Below are 14,073 nucleotides of genomic sequence, written 5' to 3' on the forward strand. Positions count from 1 at the left end.
AACTATGAAGCAAGGACCAAGTACTATCTGTTCAGCACTGGGACACGTGCTTTAAGACCTATCTCAAGAAATAAATTACTGTTCTCCAAAGAAACTACAATGAGGTTAAGCAATGTTCTCCAGGTCATTCAAGAAACAAGTAGGACTTGAAAAAGAACCCAGGTTTGTCTGCTTTGATGACTTTGTGCTTCTCACAGGACTGTGAACAAGGGCATCAGGGCAGGCGAGTAAGGAGAAGGAACTTTACCAGGTGTCTTAGGGCCAGTGCCACACGAGTAAAACATGATGACTGTTACAGAAGCTTAGAAAACAAGAGATGTGTTGAGGCCTGCTGAGGAAGCAGGTCCTCAATTAGATGCTGAAGGCAGATTATGAATCCAATAAGAGAAGGATGGAGGGGTAGGCTTTCCAGGTTGAAGGAGGCATAGTGTGTGCAAAGGTGGAAGCTGGAAAAATGCGACCTTTGGGTTTGTGCTGTGCAGTGTAGAGCAGTGGAGAGAGCACCGCCTGCTCCAAACTTACTAACAGTGCAACCTGAGGCCAATCAGCTAATCTCCCCTTAAGCCTCAGTTTCTCTAGTTGCCAGTGGTTGTGATAGTAGCCACTTTACAAGGTTGTTGAAGACCCTTAGGTCTTCAGTGTATGTAATGCACCAGGCTCCTCAGAATCACCAATTTCAGACTTCAATTGAAATCACATTCCCTCTGTCATAGTATCCCACATCCAGTCCTACCTGCAACTGGATCTATCTACATGGATTCAGTTGCAGTTATATATATATATATCTATCTATCTCTGTATGCTTATATATTGAATGTCTGTTTCGTGTCTGTCAGTTTCATGATGACATGGACAATATCTGTTCTTCTCAACACCATCTCCATAAAGAACAGACTTTCGGACTCAGTGGGAGAGGGAGAGGGTGGGATGATTTGAGAGAATAGCTTTGAAACATATACATTAGCATATGTAAAATAGATGACCAGTGGGAGTTTAATGTATGATAAAGGGTACCCAAAGCTGGTACTCTGACAAGTTGGAAGGATGGGATAGGGAATGAGGCGGAAGGGAGGTTCAGGACAGAGGGGACACGTGTATGCCTATGGCCAATTCATACTGATATATGGCAAATACCATAACAATACTGTAAAGTAACTATCCTCCAATTAAAATAAATATATAAATTAAAAAAAAGTCTCTCAAACTCTGTTAGATGTGTGAATACGTAAGTGTCTGAATTCATGAATAAATGAATAAGCATACCTATTTCTGTGCCATGACTCTAAGAATCTCAGGGAAAATATGTCTTCTCCGTAGTGGGGAAGGGGTGGTTACTTAGAAAAAGCTTTCAGAGAATGCAGTTGGAGCATCAGAGGGTCACCATGGATCACCAGGGAGAGCACCAGGTCTCCTGTCTGCCTCCTGGTGTTGCACATAATAGTCTCTGAACAGGAAGGAAATTACACAAACTTCCAGTTCAGCTGGTTCCAGTGTCACAACCCAGCTCTTTCTGTCTCACTTAAATCTGATGTGCTGCGTCACTGATGTGACTTGTGACCTGTCTACTGGACGACGACTTTGCGTGATCCCCACACTGCCTGCCAGTAACCTAGAGTGGATGTCAAGACTTTCCAATAATTGAGTCTTTTAATCCAATGTGACATGATAATCCTTTATGCTTAGTGGAAATAAACAGATGCACTAATAACTACTAAGCATTTGATACATTCTAGTTCCATGATAGAGGTAAGGATAGAGAGCTGAAGGAGGCTATAATCCCACCTAAAGTGAAGCAGTGTACACATAGTACACATAATAATTGCAGCTTTCAAGTTACGGTTATGTATATCATCTTAGTCTTCCTTGTAGCCATGAAAAATGGGAAAGTATGTATAATATTTGCATTATTTGATCCCAATATAAAGGAAACTTAGGCAACTGGGGTTGGTTCAGGATATAGGTCTGGTTTCAGGGCAGATTTGAACTGAGTGTCCAGATCTCATGATTATCAATTTAGGGATCTTTCTTTCTTTTGTATCTCATTGTCACTCACTAGCTTTATACTGGTCAACAGTGTACAGATGCCTGGAATGTCACAGTCCCCCTACACCCTGTAATATATTTTTGATGCACTTTTGTGATGGGACATCAGAATCTAATAAATCAGGGGCTGGCAAGCTAAGGCACACTGGGTCACACTGGCCATTGTATGCCTTTGTAAAGTTGTATTGAAATAGTTACACCCACTTATTTACTTTTATCTATGGTTGCTTTTGCCCTACAAAAGCAGAGTTGAGTAGTTGCAACAGAAACTAGATGACTTACAAAGTCCCCCAAATTCACTATTTGGTGCTTTATAGAAAAAGTTTGCCACCTCCTAGAATAAATGAATGGAGTGGAAGTACAGCAAGTCCCCTACATACAAACCTTCAAGTTGCAAAGTTTCAAAGATGTGAATGTGTCTCTGTAGGCCAGCTGTTGTATGGTACTACTGTAATTTTCAAGATACTTTACTATAAAACTAAAAATGTTTTATTTATTTATTTATTTTTTATGTGTTTGCTGTATGAAAAGTATTACAAACCTACTACAGTACAGTACTATATAGCCAATGTGTTAGTTGGGTACCTAGTCTAACTTTGTTGGACTTAATGAATGTGCTCACAAAACAGAACTCATTCATATGTAGGAGACTTGTAGCAGATGAAAAAAAATAGATTTGTTCATGCACAATAGGCAGTGGGTCATAGTTGAAAAAGAAAATGAGAACAGGCCACAAAATTATGCTTCAATCACTTGGCTGGATGACACTGAACAAGTCATTTACACTCTCAGGTCTGCTTCTGCATCTATCACAGAGTTGCTCCAGGATTTCTGTGACATAAAGTATACATATCAGTTATGGTTATGTTTGGCCCCATGGACAGAAAACACAAAATTGCGGTGTCTTGCACAAGAAAGCAGTTTCTTTCTTACAAGTGGAAGTGGGCAGTGGGTATTGGTCTGGTGCTGCTTGGTGTTAGAAACTCAAGCCCTTGCACCTTGGGGTGTGTAAACTTCATTCCTGAAATCCTCTCATGGTCCAAGATGGCTGCTGGAGCTCCAGCCACTGCGCTATTGTTGCTATTACCACTGACGACAGCATGATGATAAGAGGAAACAAACCCAAATCAAATACAAATGCCTAGTAACAGAGACATCTATAAAGGCCAGGAAGAAAACCCACATTAATTCAAGTCTAGCCAGGATGAGATCTCCTGTCATAGTTTCTAAGGCAAGCAGTATATTCATTTATTCTATTCCTGAGGTACAACTGAGGAAGGTTCAGAAGGCATCTTACATGTGTTCAGCTTCAACACTTCACCAAGTATTTCTATATTTATTACCTTATTTACTCATCACAATACTCTGGAAAGGTAAGATGAACAGGTCTTAATATTATTATTCCTACTGTATTAATACATTATGATTCACACAGGTGCCGAGAAGCAGATCCTAGTACTTCCCACATTGCCAAAGAGTCCATGGTTAAAGCTTTGGCTATTTGTTGGAATATGAAGGTGAATAGCCATGGTGTAGAAGAAAGAAAATGACCCTGTGGGGATGGGTAGAGTTGCCACCCCAAAATGTCTCTTTGGCATGCAAATTATTGACAGCTGAAAAAATTCAAATCCCAAGACGACTCAGGAAAAAGCTCTGATGTCCCCCCTTAGCTGCCTAAAGAATGCAGACAGGGAACCTTTTCCAAGAAGCTATCATAGATAACTATAGCATGAACTAGGTATGGTAGACTGGGAGAAACCTGGGAAGGTTTTTTTTCTCGAATTCTGTTCTGTGTCCTACTGTCTCTGTGCATCCAGAAAACATTTGTTTACTAAACATTTTATTTTCCATCTTCATGTAAACTGCCTTCCTCCCTTCTGAAAACTCAAACCACACCTCCAACATCTTTGTCTTTTTTTTTTTTTCAATCTTTAGTTGAGGATGGTCTTTCCCATGTACACATGTGATTAAACTTTCATTTGGTTTTCTCCCATTGATCTGTAAATTCAATTCTTGACCAGCCAGAAGAACCTAGAAGGGTAGAAAAGAACTTCCTCCTGATAACCCCAATCCAGGAGCCCTAGGAACTAATCACACGGCCTCAGCCTCACTGAGCCAGTATCCTCACCTGTAAGACCAAGAGAAGAACATGTATTTGGGGTAGTTATGAGGAGAGCAGAGTGACTATCACAGACATGGCACACACCCCAGTTCAGTGCAAGCACAGTGATTACCTAGGCTTACCTCTCAGAGCTGGCATGTCCTTGGACAATAACTTCCTTTTACTGTAACTTCATCTCCTTTTCTAGGAAAATAAAGAATTTAGACTTGATAACTTATCTTCCAAATGCCTGGGAGCCTGACTTTTTAAAAGACATGGCTCAGGTTTAAGCTAAGTTTGTGGAATCTTCCCTCCTGTTACTTACTGGGTGTCTCAAAACAAGCTAAAAAACGTTTCAGACTCCCTGCATCTGTAAACTAGGGACAACTAGGACCTAGCGAACTGGAAATGTAAGGATAGTGAAGATTAAATGAGATAGGTGTGTCCAGGACCCACCAGACTGTAATTTCCTTAAAGGCTGGAACCCATTTGTAGATTTACAAACTGTGACACTTCTCATGGTTGCTCACAAAATTAGATGAGAAAATTTAAATAAAGTATTAGGAATAGGATCTGGCACAAACTAAAAACATTTGATAAATATTATTAGAAGGGCTTCCCTCTTAGCTCAGTCGGTAAAGAATCTGCCTGTAATGCAGGAGACCCAGACTCGATTCCTGGGTCAGGAAAATGCCCTGGCGAAGGAAATAGCAACCCACTCCAGTATTCTTGCCGTGGAGAATCCCATGGACAGAGGAGCCTGGCAGGCCACAGTCCATGGGGTCGCAAGAGTCGAACACGACTTAGCGACTAAACCACTACCACTTTATTTTAGCAACTGTCTGCATGAGTCCTGATGTTCAGTGCATTGTTGAAACGCAAAGTTACAGCATACACGCTGGACACATATCAGCGGCTACGAAAAGTTTGCATGGATAAATTCTGCTAGAAGAGCCTGCAGAGCAGGAAACTCGAGGCCTGAGAGGACAGACCCACTTCAGGCCTTAAAAGTCCCTGAGAGGGTGGAAGAACCTGTTAAGAGACTGAGGTCCACACGACTCGCCGGGGCCATATGACCGCAGGAGCAGGCGGGGGCCAATCCCCGGCCCGGTTCAAAGGGCCAATCGCGGCACGTTTTACAAGGGCCCCGGCCGGAGGGGGCGGGGCCGCGCGCGGGGCGGGGCGGAGCCTCAGCTGCCCCTGTGGACCGCCCAGTCCAGGCCCGGTGGGGCTCCGCTCAGCAACCTGCAGAGCCCTGATAGCTAAAATGTAATTTCAGATTGGACAAGTAAGTGACCCTCCTCTCAGTCCCACGTGTGTACCAGGGGCTTTACAGAAGCGCAGGCTCGCAGCGCGAACGTTCTCCAACCGGAGAGCGTATCTGGCCCAAGCTTCCCTCCCCTTTCCCGCAGTCGCCTCCTCCTCTTCCTCCTCTCACCGCCTGAGTCTTAACGCCAGCGCCAGCCGGGCCCTTGGCCTCGGAGATCTTGTTGAGTCCCCTGTGTTCTGGGTGAGGTGTCCGGCCACTCAAGAGACGGGTGGCCTTTTCTGCATTCCCCCATGCTGCCTAAGATGTGTGGAACCCTGGGTCCTCTGCAGTCACTATCCAGTTAATTATGTTAATTTCCTCGCTTTCCCCTCATCTCCTCAGGGCCCTCTACCACCTTATTTCAGGATATTTCCTGGTAAAGAATCCGCCCGCAATGCAGGAGACCGAGGTTCGATCCTTGGGTTGGAAAGATTCCCTGGAGAAGGAAAAGGCTACTGGCCTGTAGAATTCCATGGACTATATTTTGGGGTCGCAAAGAGTCGGACACGACGGAGCAACTTTCACCTAGGCATTTTTGAGCCTTTTAATTTCAATCTGGCTACTGTAAGGCATTTTAAGACCTGTGTTGCTTGTAGCTTTCAACGCTTTCAGCAACTTGTAATTTTTGAAGTTTAGATTAGATGGTATAATGCCCTTTGGCTACAGTTATCCTGGGTAGAAACGGCCTAGGAGTATCTTTCCATTTTTATTAATGACCTTTCTTTTTAAGAACAAGATGCAAAATGGTGAATTTCCCTAATCCTTGACTATGTTCCACTAAAGCACTTTTCATGTCTTAACATTTGTCTCTAAAGAGTCTCTGATTTTGTCTCTAAAGAGTCAAGTCATTTACAAAATATTGAAAAGCAGTCATCATTAGATTAATTTTTAAAATACGGTATTAGGGGGAGGAATTGATGATGCTTTTGAATTGCAGAGCAGTGAGAAGGCAACCTGCCTTTTAGTTTGTGGCTGGTGTATAGAGGGTAGAGTTCTGTTTTATTTTGCTTGCTTTTTCCCCCTTCCCTGTAATCCACCAAATGTGCATCCTCAAGTTGTACTTAAGTTGTCAGCTGGGTCTTCCAGCCTTCTGGCTGCCTCCTGGTCTTCTGGGAGTTTCCTGTTAATGAGGTCCTGTCCTTGGCTTTTGACCTGGTGGTCACTGGCCTGACTCTTGGAGGGATCAGCTAAGGAGGACTTCCTGGTGGCAGGCTCAGAAAACTCTTTATTAAGGATGATTGAAGGAACCCAGAGGGTAAGAAGGCCTGGAGATTGATTCTGAGGGGAAGGGAGTCTCCCTGCTGGCTTTGGAAGTCAAAACATGTGTACTGGAAGAAGGAACTAACCCAGAGGGTGGAGATCTGTGTCTTTCTGGGTGAAGTTAAGTTTACTGGGCGGAGACTGGACCTTCTTCCAGGCTGTGTTAATTGTTACTATCAGTAATTGTTACTAGGGACCTTGTCTTTTCCTAGAATCTGGTTCCCTTTCCCTAACCTACTTCACTTAGTTCAAATCACCATCTGTTATCAGCTGGTTCTGAAAACGGTTTCAGGTAGTGAATCTTCCCCACCCCCACCCCTAAATATTTGAAATAATTATTTTACCAGAATGCACTACATAGAGTATTCAGCCTCTTACCTGCCCCTATTTTTATACGGTGGAATTTAGAGTCTACTCAGATTATGTAAGGGGAGGCACCCAAACCAGCTCTTGCGTTCATTTGTTTGTTCCCTGATTTGGGAACCTGCTCTGGGCCTGAGCACTGTGGTAGGCTCTGGGAAAGCAAGGATTGGTCTTTGCTTTCAAGCTTTCATCCATTCTGCTTCTGTCTAGTCTGGCAAAGGAGATTATATGATACTGAGATTGATGCTGTAGCAAGGTATAAGAAGATTCTCCCCTGTAATGGACTGTATGGGAAAAAAATCTAAAAAAAAAGAATGGATATTGCTGATTCACTTTGCTGTACACCTGAAACTAACACAACATTGTTAACCAACTATACTCCAATAAAAATCAATTTTAAAAGATTCTCAGGAGTTGAGAGAAGTCCAGATGGCCCACTATAGGGCCATCAGTATGACTGGGCTGGAGAAAGACATGCTGACCTGGGACAGCATGGGCAAAGCTACACAAGGCTGGTGCACTACTGATTATGGGCAGACAGGAGAGAGTGAAGTGGGAAATCACCAAAAAGGAGGATGGGAGAGTGCAAAGGCCAGCTCAGGGAGGGTCAGGTGAATCAGGTTAAGGAGTGAAATGTATCTCTAGAGCAAGCAGCAGCTAGTGAAGTGACTGACACTCAGGGATGTGTTTTAGAAAGTTAATTCTGGCTGCAGGGTGGCAAATGAAGTGGTGAGGACTGAAGAGAGTAATTTAATGCAGGTGAGAGATGGGTTAGCATAGTTATGGACTAGAAGAAAGGGATTAGAATAGAATGCTTAAGAATTAATTACTGATTGAATGTAGGAGATAAGGAAAGAATATAGCAGTCAGGGTACCCTGGAAAAGAAAAGGCATTCACCACTGGGATATTTTTCAGCAGCTTTATTGATGTATACCTGGCATAAGGTAAACTGTACATATATAAAGTGTCTAATTTGAGAAGTTTTAATATTATCCGTGACACTATCATCACAACCAAGATAAAGAACATTTCTTATACCCCCGTTGATTTCTTGTGCCCTTTTCTAATTCCCTCCAAGAACCAGTGAGCTGCTTCCTGTCAGGATACATTATTTAAACTTTTTTAGAATATTTATCTGTAGGGTCATACAATATGTATCTTTTATGTATGGTGACTTTTCTTTAGCATGATCCTCTTGAGATTTGTCCAGGTGGTATGTGCATACATGGTTTATGTTTTGTTTTTCTGAGTAGTATTCCATTGTACAACTATGCCATATTTAGTTTATCCATTAACCTGTTGATGGACATTTGAATTATTTGCTGCTTCTTGGCTACTACACGTAAAGCTGATATGATTACTTGTATAAATGTCTTTGTGCAGCCTTTCTTTCTCTTGGTTAAATACTTAGAAGTGGAATGGCTAGTTTACACTGTAGGTGTGTATTTAACTTTTTAAGATGCATCCAATCTGTATTTCAGAGTGATTCTAGTTTGCCCCAACTGCTGTGGTCACTTTTAAATTTTAGTTATTCTATTAATGTGGTATTCTTTCATGGGGTTTTAATGTGTACTTCCCTAATGACTAATAATCTCAAGCTTCTTTTCATGTGCTTATTTCCCCGTATATATTTCATACATCTTGGTTGAAGTGTTTATTAAATCTTTTGTCCATTTAAAAAAATGACCTATTTCTTTATTGATTTTTGAGAGGTTTTTATGTATATTCGCATTACAAGTTTGTTTTTTTTAAATCATAGTTGTGATTTGGAAAAATTTTCTCCCATTTTGTGGCTTATATTTTCATTTTCTTAACAGTGTCTTGAAAAGCGGAGTTCTTAATTTTGGTGAAGTTTAATTTATCAATTTGTAATTTTAATGATGTCTGTTTTATCAGTTTATTCTTTTATGGATCATGGTTTTGGTATCTAAGAAGTTGAGCCTAGTCTGAGATCTCAGATAGTTTGTCCTATTTTTTTTTTAAAGAAGCTTTATTTATTATTTTATATTACATCCAGGATCTATTTTATGTTAACCTGTAGAACAAGATATGGACAGGTTTATTTTTTGCCTATGGTATCAGCTGTTCCAGTACCATTTGATAAAAAGCCTATCCTGTGTCTCATGAAGTGTCTTTGTACCTTTGAATAGAATCAGTTTACCATATGTATATGTGGACCCATTTCTGGATGTTTTATTTCATTACATCCATTTCTTTGTCTATTTTAATGCTATTACCACTTCGTTTTGATGACTATAGCTTTGTAATAGATATTAAAGTCAGGTAGAATATCCTTCCACTTTTTTGTTTTTAAAGTTGTTTTGGTTATTCTACATCTGTTACATTTCCATATTAATTTTACAATCATTTCAAAATAAAGCCCTGCTTAGATTTTAATTGCAATTTAGTTTAATCTATACATTAATTTGAGGAGAGAATTGACATCTTAAATTTTGTTTTCTATCCTTGGACAGAGTATATCTATTCATTTATTTAGGTCTTCCTTAATTTCTTTCAACAGTGTTTTTTTAGCTTTCATAGATGGATCTTTGTCAGATTATCTGTAGGTCGTTCACATTTTTTGATGCTGTTGAAAATAATGTCCTTTTAGGTTTCAGCTATCAATTGTTTGTTGCTACTTGTATATTGACCGTGTATCTTGCCATCTTGCTAAATTACTTATTTAGTTCTAGTAACTTTTTGCTGGTACCATCAGATTGTCTATCTGATCATGTTATCTGTGAAAAAAGACAATTTTTCTTCTTCCTTTCAATAAGAATGTCTTAACTTTTCTTGCCATAGTACACTGGCTAGAATCTCCTGTGCTGAGAGGTTTCATTAATTTTTTAAAATGAAGAATGGGTGTAATATTTTGTCAGTTGCTTTTTTCTGTAACTATTGAGATCATAATTTTTTCAAAGACTGGTCAGTTACATTCATTGATTTTTTTTTTTTTTTGAACGTTAAATTAACCTTATATTACTGAGATAGATCCCATTTGGCCAGGACCTACTATCCTTTTTATATTTTGTTGGATTCTATTTGCTAAAATTTTAAGAATATTTGCATCTGTGTTAATGTTTGGTAATGATATAATTTTCTTTCCTTATATTGTCTTTTAAGTTTTGTTATCAAGATAATTCTGGCCTCATAGAATGATCAGGGAAACATTTATTTCTCTTCAGTTTTCTGTAAGGGTTCATGTAGAATTGACATTGTTTCTTTCTCAGATGTTTGGTAGAATTCATCAGTGAAGCCATTTAGCCATTTGAGTTTTTTTTTTTTAATGGAGGAGACAGAAAAGTCAATTGACTTAATAATAGAGGACTGTGCAGCTTATCTGTTTCTTCTTGAGTGAGGTTTGATAGTTTCTGTTAATATATTTAAAGGAATCGGTACATATCATCTAAGGTGCTCATAATACTTTTATTACCATTTAAACATTTATAGAATCTGTTGTAATTTCATTTCCCTCATTCCAAATACTGGTTATGTGTCTCTTTTCTCTTTATTTTCTTGATCATTCTTGCCAGAAATTTATTAATATTATGGATCTTCTGAAAGAGTCAGCTTTTTGTTTTCATTTATTCTCTTTATTATTTTTTAATTTATTGATACTTACCCTAAATTTTATTTTCTTTCTTCTGCTAACTTTGGATCCCTCTTACCCTTTTTTTCCCTAATGTATTAAGGTAGAAATTACGGTCATTTACTTGAGACGTCTTTTCTAATATAGGCATTTGAGTCTGTAAATTTTTAAGCATGGCTTCAGCTGCATCCCACAAGTTTTGTTGTTTGTATTTTCATTCAGTGAATACATTTTCTAGTTTTTTAAAGTGTCTTTTTGACCTATGGTTTATAGAAGTGTGTCAGTCGGTCTCCAAATATTTGAGGATGTTCCACATATCTATTATTGATTTATAATTTAGTTCCATTTAAGTCACAGAAAGTAGTTTATATGATTTGAATTTTTTTACCTTTTTGAGACTTGCTTTATGGCCCAGAATATGGTCTGTCTTGTATTAGGTTGGTGCAAAAGTACTTGCAGTTTTACAGTGTTGAACTTTGCTGTTTTATACTGGAATACATTCTTAAGTGTGGTTATGTTATATGTCATTTTAATGCACATTTCTCACTTTATTTTTTTGTTAATGACTTATTACTTACTGTTTATTTTATATTTATTTTAGACTAGGGAAATGATGTTAGATAACAAAAGTGAATTCAAGTGATTTGCTTATTAGAATTTGCTTATTCAAAGTGAGTCATAAAGCAATGTAGACAACTCACAGCATCAGCAATGCATCTGGCTCAAAACTGCTAATGAGTGTACAAAAAGCAGTCGTGGCTCAAGAAGTTGTGCAAACGAGATGAGAGCCTTGAAGATAAAGAGCATAGTGGCCAGCCATTGGGAAGCTGACAATCACTAGTTGAGAGGATCATCGAAGCTGTTGCTCTTACAACTACATGAAAAGTTGCCCAAGATCTCAGTGTCGACCATCCTACATTCATTTGGTATTTGAAACAAATTGGAAAGATGAAAAAGGTTGATAAGTGGGTGCCTCATGAGCTGACCGAAATTCAAAAAAATTGTCATTTTGAAGTGTCATCTTCTCTTATTGTATGCAACAGCAACAAACCATTTCTTGATCGGATTGTGATGTGTGACAAAAACTGGATTTTATTTGACAACCGGAGGTGACTAGCTCAGAGGTTGGACCAAGAAGAAACTTCAAAGCGCTTTCCAAAGCCAAACTCGCACCAGAAAAAGGTCATGGTCACTGTTTGGTGGTCTGTTGCTGGTTTGATTTACTTTCAGTTCAGTTCAGTTCAGTCACCCAGTCGTGGCCAACTCTTTACAACTCCGTGGACTGCAGCACGCCAGGCCTCCCTGTTCATCACCAACTCCCGGAGTTTACCCAACCTCATGTCCATTGAGTCAGTGATGCCATCCAACCATCTCATCCTCTGTCGACCCCTTCTCCTCCTGCCCTCAAACTTTCCCAGCATCAGGGACTTTTCAGGTGAGTCAGCTCTTCACATCAGGTGGCCAAAGTATTGGAATTTCAGCTTCAGCATCAGTCCTTGCAATGAATATTCAGGACGGATTTCCTTTAGGATTGACTGGTTGGATTTCCTTGCAGTCCAAGGGACTCTCAAGAGTCTTCTCCAGCACCGCAGTTCAAAAGCATTAATTCTTAGGTGCTCAGCTTTCTTTATAGTCCAACTCTCACATCCATACATGACTACTGGAAAAACCATAGCCTAGACTAGATGGACCTTTGTTGGCAAAGTTAATGTCTCTGCTTTTTAATATGCTGTCTAGGTTGGTCATAACTTTCTTTCCAAGGAGTAAGCATCTTTTAATTTCATGGCTGCAATCACCATCTGCGGTAAGTTTGGAACCCCTAAAAAATAAAGTCTGACACTGTTTCCACTGTTTCCCCATCTATTTGCCATGAAGTGATGGGACTGGATGCCATGATCTTAGTTTTCTGAATGTTCAGCTTTAAGCTAACTTTTTCACTCTCCTCTTTCATCAAGAGGCTCTTTAGTTCTTCTTCACTTTCTGCCATAAGGGTGGTGTCATCTGTATATATGAGGTTATTGATGTTTCTCCCGGAAATCTTGATTCCAGCTTGTGCTTCTTCCAGCCCAGCATTTCTCATGATGTACTCTGCATATAAGTTAAATAAGCAGGGTGACAATATACAGCCTTGACGTACTCCTTTTCCTATTTGGAACCAGTCTGTTCCATGTCCAGTTCTAACTGTTGCTTCCTGACCTGCACACAGATTTCTCAGGAGGCAGTTGAAGTGGTTTGTTATTCCCATCTCTTTCAGAATTTTCCACAGTTTATTGTGATCCACACAGTCAAAGGCTTTGGCATAGTCAGTAAAGCAGAAATAGATGCTTTTCTGGAACTCTCTTGTTTTTCGATGATCCAGCGGATGTCGGCAATTTGATCTCTGGTTCCTCTGCCTTTTCTAAAACCAGCTTGAACATCTGGAAGTTTACGGTTCATGTATTCCTGAAGCCTGGCTTGGAGAATTTTGAGCATTACTTTAGTAGTGTGTGAGATGAGTGCAATTGTGTGGTAGTTTGAGCATTCTTTGGCATTGCCTTTCTTTGGGATCGGAATGAAAACTGACCTTTTCCCGTCCTGTGGCCACTGCTGAGTTTTCCAAATTTGCTGGCATACTGAGTGCAGCACTTTCACAGCATCATCTTTTAAGATATAAAATAGCTCAACTGGAATTCCATCACCTCCACTAGCTTTGTTCGTAGTGATGCTTTCTAAGGCCCACTTGACTTCACGTTCCAGGATGTCTGGTTCTAGGTGAGTGATCCCGTCATCGTGATTATCTGGGTCATGAAGATCTTTTTTGTACAGTTCTTCTGTATATTCTTGCCACCTCTTCTTAATATCTTCTGCTTCTGTTAGGTCCATACCATTTCTGTCCTTTATTGTGCTCATCTTTGCATGAAAATTTCCCTTGGTAGCTCTAATTTTCTTGAAGAGATCTCTAGTCTTTCCCATTCTGTTGTTTTCCTCTATTTCTTTGCATTGATACCTGAGGAAGGCTTTCTTATCTCTCCTTGCTATTCTTTGGAACTGTGCATTCAAATGGATATATCTTTCCTTTTCTCCTTTGCTTTTCACTTCTCTTCTTTTCACAGCTATTTGTAAGGCCTCCCCAGACAGCCATTTTTGTTTTTTGCATTTCTTTTTCTTGGAGATGTTCTTGATTCCTGTCTCCTGTACAATGTCACGAACCTCCATCCGTAGTTCATCAGGCACTCTGTCTATCAGATCTAGCCCCTTAAATCTATTTCTCACTTCCACTGTATAAGCATAAGAAGTTTGATTTAGGTCATACCTGAATGGTCTAGTGGTTTTTCCCCACTTTCTTCAATTTCAGTCTGAATTTGGCAATAAGGAGTTCATGATCTGAGCCGCAGTCAGCTCCTGGTCTTGTTTTGCTGACTGTATAG

The 14,073-nt window shown here is 39.9% G+C and overlaps 1 protein-coding gene across 2 annotated transcripts in view; it reads left to right on the forward strand.

Annotated features, from left to right (window-relative positions):
• Positions 1-5,337: 5,337 nt before the first annotated feature.
• The window catches only part of FGGY (FGGY carbohydrate kinase domain containing), a 504,873-nt gene continuing 496,137 nt past the window's right edge, over positions 5,338-14,073 (forward strand). The window contains exon 1 of one of the 2 annotated variants that reach the window (XM_010859213.1): positions 5,338-5,432. The gene's annotated coding sequence lies outside the window, so the exon portion shown is untranslated. Of the gene's footprint in view, positions 5,433-5,539; positions 5,655-14,073 lie in introns of those variants that run through there. The other variant, XM_010859222.1, reaches the window with a different exon arrangement.

This window comes from Bison bison, unplaced genomic scaffold (genome assembly GCF_000754665.1).
Source record: "Bison bison bison isolate TAMUID 2011002044 unplaced genomic scaffold, Bison_UMD1.0 scf7180017856337, whole genome shotgun sequence".
Classification (NCBI taxonomy): domain Eukaryota; kingdom Metazoa; phylum Chordata; class Mammalia; order Artiodactyla; family Bovidae; genus Bison; species Bison bison.